This window comes from Lolium rigidum, chromosome 2 (genome assembly GCF_022539505.1).
Source record: "Lolium rigidum isolate FL_2022 chromosome 2, APGP_CSIRO_Lrig_0.1, whole genome shotgun sequence".
In the NCBI taxonomy this organism is placed as follows: domain Eukaryota; kingdom Viridiplantae; phylum Streptophyta; class Magnoliopsida; order Poales; family Poaceae; genus Lolium; species Lolium rigidum.
Window position 1 is genome coordinate 144,247,340 of NC_061509.1, and position 7,058 is coordinate 144,254,397.

The 7,058-nt window shown below is 42.6% G+C and overlaps 1 long non-coding RNA gene across 2 annotated transcripts in view; it reads right to left on the reverse strand.

The window, feature by feature from the left end:
* Nucleotides 1-435: 435 nt before the first annotated feature.
* LOC124692420 overlaps nucleotides 436-7,058 on the reverse strand; it is a 13,480-nt gene continuing 6,857 nt past the window's right edge. Inside the window, exons 2-3 of one of the 2 annotated variants that reach the window (XR_006999510.1) lie at nucleotides 1,835-2,110; nucleotides 780-1,712 (exon numbers count right to left, since the gene is read on the reverse strand). This is a non-coding gene — a long non-coding RNA (uncharacterized LOC124692420). The other variant, XR_006999509.1, reaches the window with a different exon arrangement.

The window sequence follows — 7,058 nt, forward strand, 5'->3', positions numbered from 1 at the left end:
ACTCGTTACGTTGGGGCAAATTATTTTGATTGTGTTGTGCAGGTTCCACGTTGGTGCCGGAATCCCTGGTGTTGCGCCGCACTACACTCCGTCACCAACACTACAAGAAGAACATACATATAACAACGCATTTTTGCGTTGCTAGAGGCCCTAATAAGCGTTGGAAGGCCATTTACCAACGCATGATTGATGCGTTGCCGTTTCTGCCGTTGCTAGGCTCTGCAGCACCGCTTATACATGAGTTGGTAATCAGCAATGAAAAGCGTTGCACCCCAGCAACACAAATATGTATGATTTTGCACTACTTCTAAGCGTTGCTATTTTTGGTAGTATTTACATATAAAAATTCTTCGTGTTTTGCTTTGTGAGTGAAACAAGTATACCAATTACTTTCAAAAAATGTTTCCATTATTAGAATCAAACATGATATGGTGATACAAAGTGAAAAACATAGTACTTTCTTCATTGAAACTCAAAAGTACAACCTGGCTTACAATTATCATATAAAAAATAAAAAACTGAAACTATGAATTTCACTTCTCTGTGTGCTCAGTCTATGCAACATAACTATAAATGATCTTCCACCAGTGCGAGGCTACAGTACTAGTCCCATTATCTCAAGTACCCAAGTTGATGTTTCGCTTTTTTATCCAAGAACCCAAGTTGATGCTTCACTTCTCTGTGGATCTATGTTGAAGATAACGCAAGTAGCCAAGACTTGTATCTGAGATCTGCTTCTGATCAATTTTAGCTTTCCAGCCTTCTGGACTCACTGAAAATATTTTACACAATAATTTATTTTGGATAGGAATAAGTCTATTCAGACTAATATGAAGTAGCTCTGTAACTTTGATGTCATGAGTATAACCTGCTGCAATTTGTCAAGAGCTTAATTAAAATGAGCATACTAGAACGAATAAAGGATGCATCATAGTACCTTAGAGAAGCATTGTGTCTTATGATGCATCGTGCATCCTTTTGGTTCTAGAAATGGCCTCAAGTCTACACTGTACATATATATACAGATAAATGAAATGATTTCAGTCTTGAGAAGTAATAAAATATAGTAATGCACATGTAACTTTATCCAAATGTAGCTATGTACTCATGCATAATAGTAAGAGTGAGATATCTGAACTGTTAGGATTAATCAAAAGAAGATTGTTTAGTTCCTAGTAATATCCTAGTCCGTGTGAGTTTAGTTTCCTAGTAGTATTCGACATGCAGCTGCTACTTGTTTTGAGTACGAAGTGTAGGAATCTAGGAGTTAAGTACTGGCCCGTTTAGAGTCCAAGTAAGGTTTGAAATCCAGTCCTAGTCTGATTAGTACTTGTGCAAGTCCGTTCAGGTCTCGGCTAGTCGTGCTTCCATGTATATATACACGAGGCTGCGAAACTTTATAACTTAAGATTTGAAACGCGCGCTTTGATAAATAAAGAAAAAAACAAGGTAGGATACGAGCCTTATCTAAAAGTTTTCTGAGCATGTCTTGTTCATCCATTTTCATGTAATTTATCTGTGGGTGAAAGCCAACATGCGATTTAGAAACATTCGAGTCAATAACAATGTGAGGACAAAGGAACTTACCATGCTCTAACACAGACTCTGATTACTTTTGGAGTCAATTTGGAATGGAGGGAGTAGTTTCTGTTCCCCAAAATTGTAACAAAGAAGTCATGAAGATTCACCTCTCGTCGACATGAACAAAGAAACTACATAATCCCACTCACAGGGACCCAACAGAAATTTCAGAACCGGTAAGTATACTTTCAAGTAAAGCTTACTACATGAACACAAATTATAGGATACCAGGAGAAGTTAAAGAATTTGATACCTCATTGTGTCCTGGACCAAGAAGGTTTTGCTGCACGATCACTCAGGCTATGACCTCGCATAGCATTCACATCAACAAAATCATCCAGGTCTGCATAATAAATTTGCACTAAAGAGAACTAAATTAGGGGACCAGTAGCCAATATGTAATCTAAGTGGTACTACTAATATTTATGGAGTTCTTGAAAAGAATTGGACTGAAATATCTATTAATCAACAAAATAGTTATTCCAGAAAGGTGGAACTTCGAACATATTCTGCCAACAGCGCAGGAGCCCTGAAGTGTGAATAGTGTGGTAAAAATCAAGAAGATATGTCATGTAGTTTAATATTGGGGAAAAAGGGGGCTGCCACCTGATGCAGTTGATTGGATCCATGGCATCCGACCTGGGAAAGAGTGGACTTGGTTAAGAAGCAGCCAGTGGAAGGCGATGTGCAGCAAGGAATCAGAAAAGGCAAACATGAAAAGGAAACCATATCAAGTGACGGGATCTGGTAAGAAATTGAAAACCATCAATTGTAATCGAGGATGGGGGAAGGTCTAGCAATGTACCAGTATAGTGGCATCCATCCCTGGCCGGTGATGCAGAAAAGTTCAGCCGTTGTATCCTGCTAAGTGCCGTACTGATGGAACACCTCAACATCGCGATCCAAGAGCGCAGTTCTTGAACTGGTGCGAGGTCAGAGGATCGTGATCCACAAATATCGTTCTTGAACTGATGCGAGGTCCAAGAATCGCGATCTAGGAGCATCGTCTTGAATTGGTACGAGTGTGGAGGACGGGGGCAACGGGAGGAATCTGAGATGACCTCGCACGATCTGATGGATGTGTTCGGGGGGAGAGGTCGTGCGGTATTAGGCATTAATTATTAGGCAGATAAGATGGAGGCAATCCCTTAAAAAAAGGAGAAGATGGGAGCAAGGAAGTTACGGCATCTCTCTCTCCTCACACCTGTGGGCAGTAGGAACCTGCTACGCATGATTATTTCGTTGCAACATATCCGTAGCTATATGGGGGCTCCTGGTGTAGTGCAACAACCTTCACGTGGCCCTTGACTCCTACTGGTTCGATAAACCTTGGTTTCTTACTGAGGGAAACTTGCTGCTGTACGCATCACACTTTCCACTTGGGGTTCCCAACGGGCGTGTGCTTTACGCGTCTTCACTCTGCCATACGAGATGGACGGTAAGCTGCATCAAGCCAACGAGAACCGCAAGCGCAGAATGATGAACCAGAATGAACCTAGCAATGCACAAAAGTACCGCACCAATTCATCTGGAGGATTTGCCCCAAGATACAACAAGCCACCAGCTCAGTCGTACCGCCCAAACTACACCAACAACAATGGAGGACCCCCAAAGCCCGGAGGCCACAACCACCACCCCAACAACAACAACAACAACAACAACAACAACAACAACAACAACAAGAACCAGAATGGTAACAACAACCACAAGCAACACTGCCCCAAGGACGGGAAGCAACGATGTCCCCGTCACCCCAAAGGTAAGTCAACGGTAACTTGCTATGAATGTGGAACTGTTGGGCATTGCTCCAATGAGTGCCGCAAGAAGCTTGCCAATACTGCCTCCAATACCACTGCACCTGCCCGACACGGCGCCGCTTCGCAGCCGAAGGACCCGAACAACCGCAACGGCCGTCTCTACCACATGAGTGCCACGAAGCTAAAGAAGCACCCCGAGGCCAAGCGGAGTATGTCTTCCTGTTAACCCAATTTCCCAATCTCTCTTAGGTTCCTAACTTTTCTTAAATCTCGGGACGAGATTTTGTTTAAGGGGGAAGGAGTTGTAACATCCCAAATTTTCCAAACAAAGAAGAAAATGAATTTTCCTTTTTCCAAAAATTGGAGCCAACAAAAACTTTATTTAAGATCTATAATGTGCATAGTGCTCATGACTAAGTGTTGTGAGTTTGGCTAAGATGTTTGGGTGAAGTATTTTGAAATGTTTCTAAACCCTACCCTTTTCAAGTCCAAGGAGGAACAAATAAAAAGAAAACAAATTAGAGTGAGGGCATATGTGGGCTTATGGCTATTTCTCAAAATAAGGGCCTATGCCCTAGTTACCTTACCTAAATGGTTGAAACCATTACTAAACCCCACATAACCCTAAATAAACCCAAATGAACACTTTTTGGATCAAAAAGAAACCAAACAAAAAAGGAAATAAAAGAAAAAGACATATGAGAGCAAATAGCTAATTTTCAAATCTTGGCCTAAGCCATTTATACCTTGTGGAGATGGATGGAAACCACTAGTAAACTTAACCTAACCCTCTTTGAACCCAAAACAAGGACCTTTGGTCAAGGAAAAAAGAAAAGAAAAGAAAAACATAAAATCCACATATGAGGCTATGGCCATTTTTGTAAATCTTTAACCTAGGCCATTTTGAATTGTGCCAGTGGTTGGGAAACATCAATGAACCAGTAACCAACACTTTTGAAGCAAAGAAACCCAAATCAAATCAAAGTAAATAGCAAAACCTAGTTACATGTGATAATGGTCACATGTGGCAATTTTAACATCTTACCCACTTTGAGCCCTTGGATTAAGAGATTCTTAAACCAAACTACCCCAACTCTTTGCACCTCATCCAAGACCTCTTCAAGATGAACACTTTGGTGTTGGCCACTTTGACTAGTTCCTTTTCTATTGCTTATTACAAGGATGAAAAGTGGCAATGTTGAAACAGATTCTAGATTACCCCCAACTTTTAAAATTTTCACAAATCAATTCCAAAATTCAAACCAATGCCACCAATAGTTGCTAAACATTAATTAGATCACTCCTATCCAGAATTTTGGCCAAATACAAACACACATGAGACCTTTGCTTGTCACATTTGTTGATCACATAGAGTAGATTAGAAGTACAACCACTATTCCACCTACTATTCACCACCTCACCCCACCTCTCTTGGCTCATCTATAGTACATTGTACACTAACAACTCCCCTTTTGACATCATCAAGCCTAGCCATGATCACCATGACCCAAGATCTATCAAGGACATGGCCTATGTCACTCATTTTGGCATTGATCAAATGTGCACACCCTATCCCTCTCGCGGTCCCTATCACCTTGTCCACTACTCTTGCCTCACCTCATCGAACCTAGCGAGTACCCTCCTAGCCCAAGAAAAGTACATGGAAGAGCCCTAGCCAGGCCATGCCATTGGCATGCCTATGTCACACACCTCTGCTCCCCTGCCTCCTTTAACTCACCAAACCATGTCCAGTAGACTCTCCTCACTCCCAGGAAGCTTCCTGTACCCTCCCCCTGCCAGATGACGCCCTGCACAGCCCTAGCTAGCCCGTGCCCACGAAGCCAGAACGCGCCAGGACCGGCATGGTCACCACCGTGAGCGCGCCACGGTACACTGCACGGCTCGGCCTCTCCCGACCCTCTCCCGTGCTACCGCGACCCCCCTAGGACCGCCGTGACGCCGCCGACAGGACGCCCCCCCTCACCTTGGCCTTTTGCGACCTACAGCAGCCGCACGATCGGCCACCACTAGCACCCCCTCGGCCTCCTCTGCCAGCTATAAAACGGAGCCCTCCTCTCACTCTCTGAGCACAGCACCCCTTTCCCCTCCTCTCACTTGCTCTCCTCGAACCTCTCCCCCTTCACATTAGCCACCACGCCGCCCCAATTTCACCACCGGAGGCCGCCGGAGACGCTGAAGACCGAGCCGTCGAATTCGTCCACCTCAAGAGCCGCCGTGACCCTCCCTCGACTCGTCGTCGTCGCCTCGGTCGTTTGTCCGCCTCGCTGACCCCGCTGGACCACGGTAAGACCCCTCCCTGGACCCCCATGGCCGCCAGTAGGGTTCCGACCTCGCCGGAGCTCGTCGCCGACGAGGACGAACCACAGCCGTCCGATCGTCTTTAATCCCACGCCCCCCCTCCACGCATACCGGTTCGGCGATTTAAAACAGCTGACAGTGGGGGCCACTGTCAGGCGGCCCGTTGTGTCCGAAACGCACTGTTGGGCCGGCCCAATTATTTTCCCACCTAGCCCACAGATTTGAATTCCGTTTAATTTGTTTATTTCAAATTTCATGATCGGTGCTTGATTCAAAAATAAAAAACTTCAAATCTACTGAGCCAAAATTTATGAACATTATATCTTTAAAAATCTTGTGAAAATATCTAACTAACTACACTGGTCTCACACCTAGTTTTGTTATAGAATTAATATAGCAAAAATAACATGGCAGAGCCTTTTCAAACTTCAAACATTTATTAAAAATCAACCATAATTGATTTTGAGTTGATTCCAACTCTCATAAATCACATTTGATATTGTCTAATTGTTTATGCAAAAATATGACATGGTGCTTCATATGATCATGAGCTAGATCAAAATAGTGGCTATGTGGCCATTTCTAGCCATTTGAAATTATCCAAAATTATTTATTAAATAGTATGAGAGGTATCCTCTCATTTAAATCTTTGTCTCAAGTAATTCAACATGAGTTAATGACCTTGGTCTATATAATCTCATATTGTATTATTTGGTTATATTAATTTTTTATTATGTTAGTGTTAAATTGCATGAGGTGTAATACCCCATTTAAATCATTTTCCCAAATGATATTTATGAAGTGTTGACCTTGGTCAACATGTGTTCATACCTTATTATTTGAGGATATTAAATCTTAACAAGATTCAATGAGAGGAAATTATTTCTCAAACAACATAAATAGAAACCCTAATAATTATTTCAATAAGATGAAATTCTTTTTCTTAAAAAGAAAACAAAGTCAACCAACATATGAATAATGTTGTAATGCTAGAATAGCTTGTGTGACCCCTTTGTGTGCTTGATCTAGCCTTAAGAATTGTTTGGTGATTGTATACCTCGTATTCATTGATAGACACTAGTACCGAGGAGTACCAGGAGGAGGAGGTCTGCTTTGAAGAAGAAGAAGAGAACTTTCACCACTGTACCCCTCAAGGCAAGCTATACTCTTGCAAGTTACCCTAGTGCAAGCTCAACTTGAGAAAGGCACTCATACCATACTACCTTGTGTTTTACTTTACAAGTCCCGGTTTTTACCTCTCAAAGCTTTTTACTTGAATTTCCAAGTCTTACTTTTATAGTTAACTTAAGTCTAGATAAGGAGTTGTGCAAGAACATCGAGTTAGCCTAGAAAGCTACAAGCTAGTTAGCACCCCTCATGCCTAGTGGCTAGTTGTGGCGA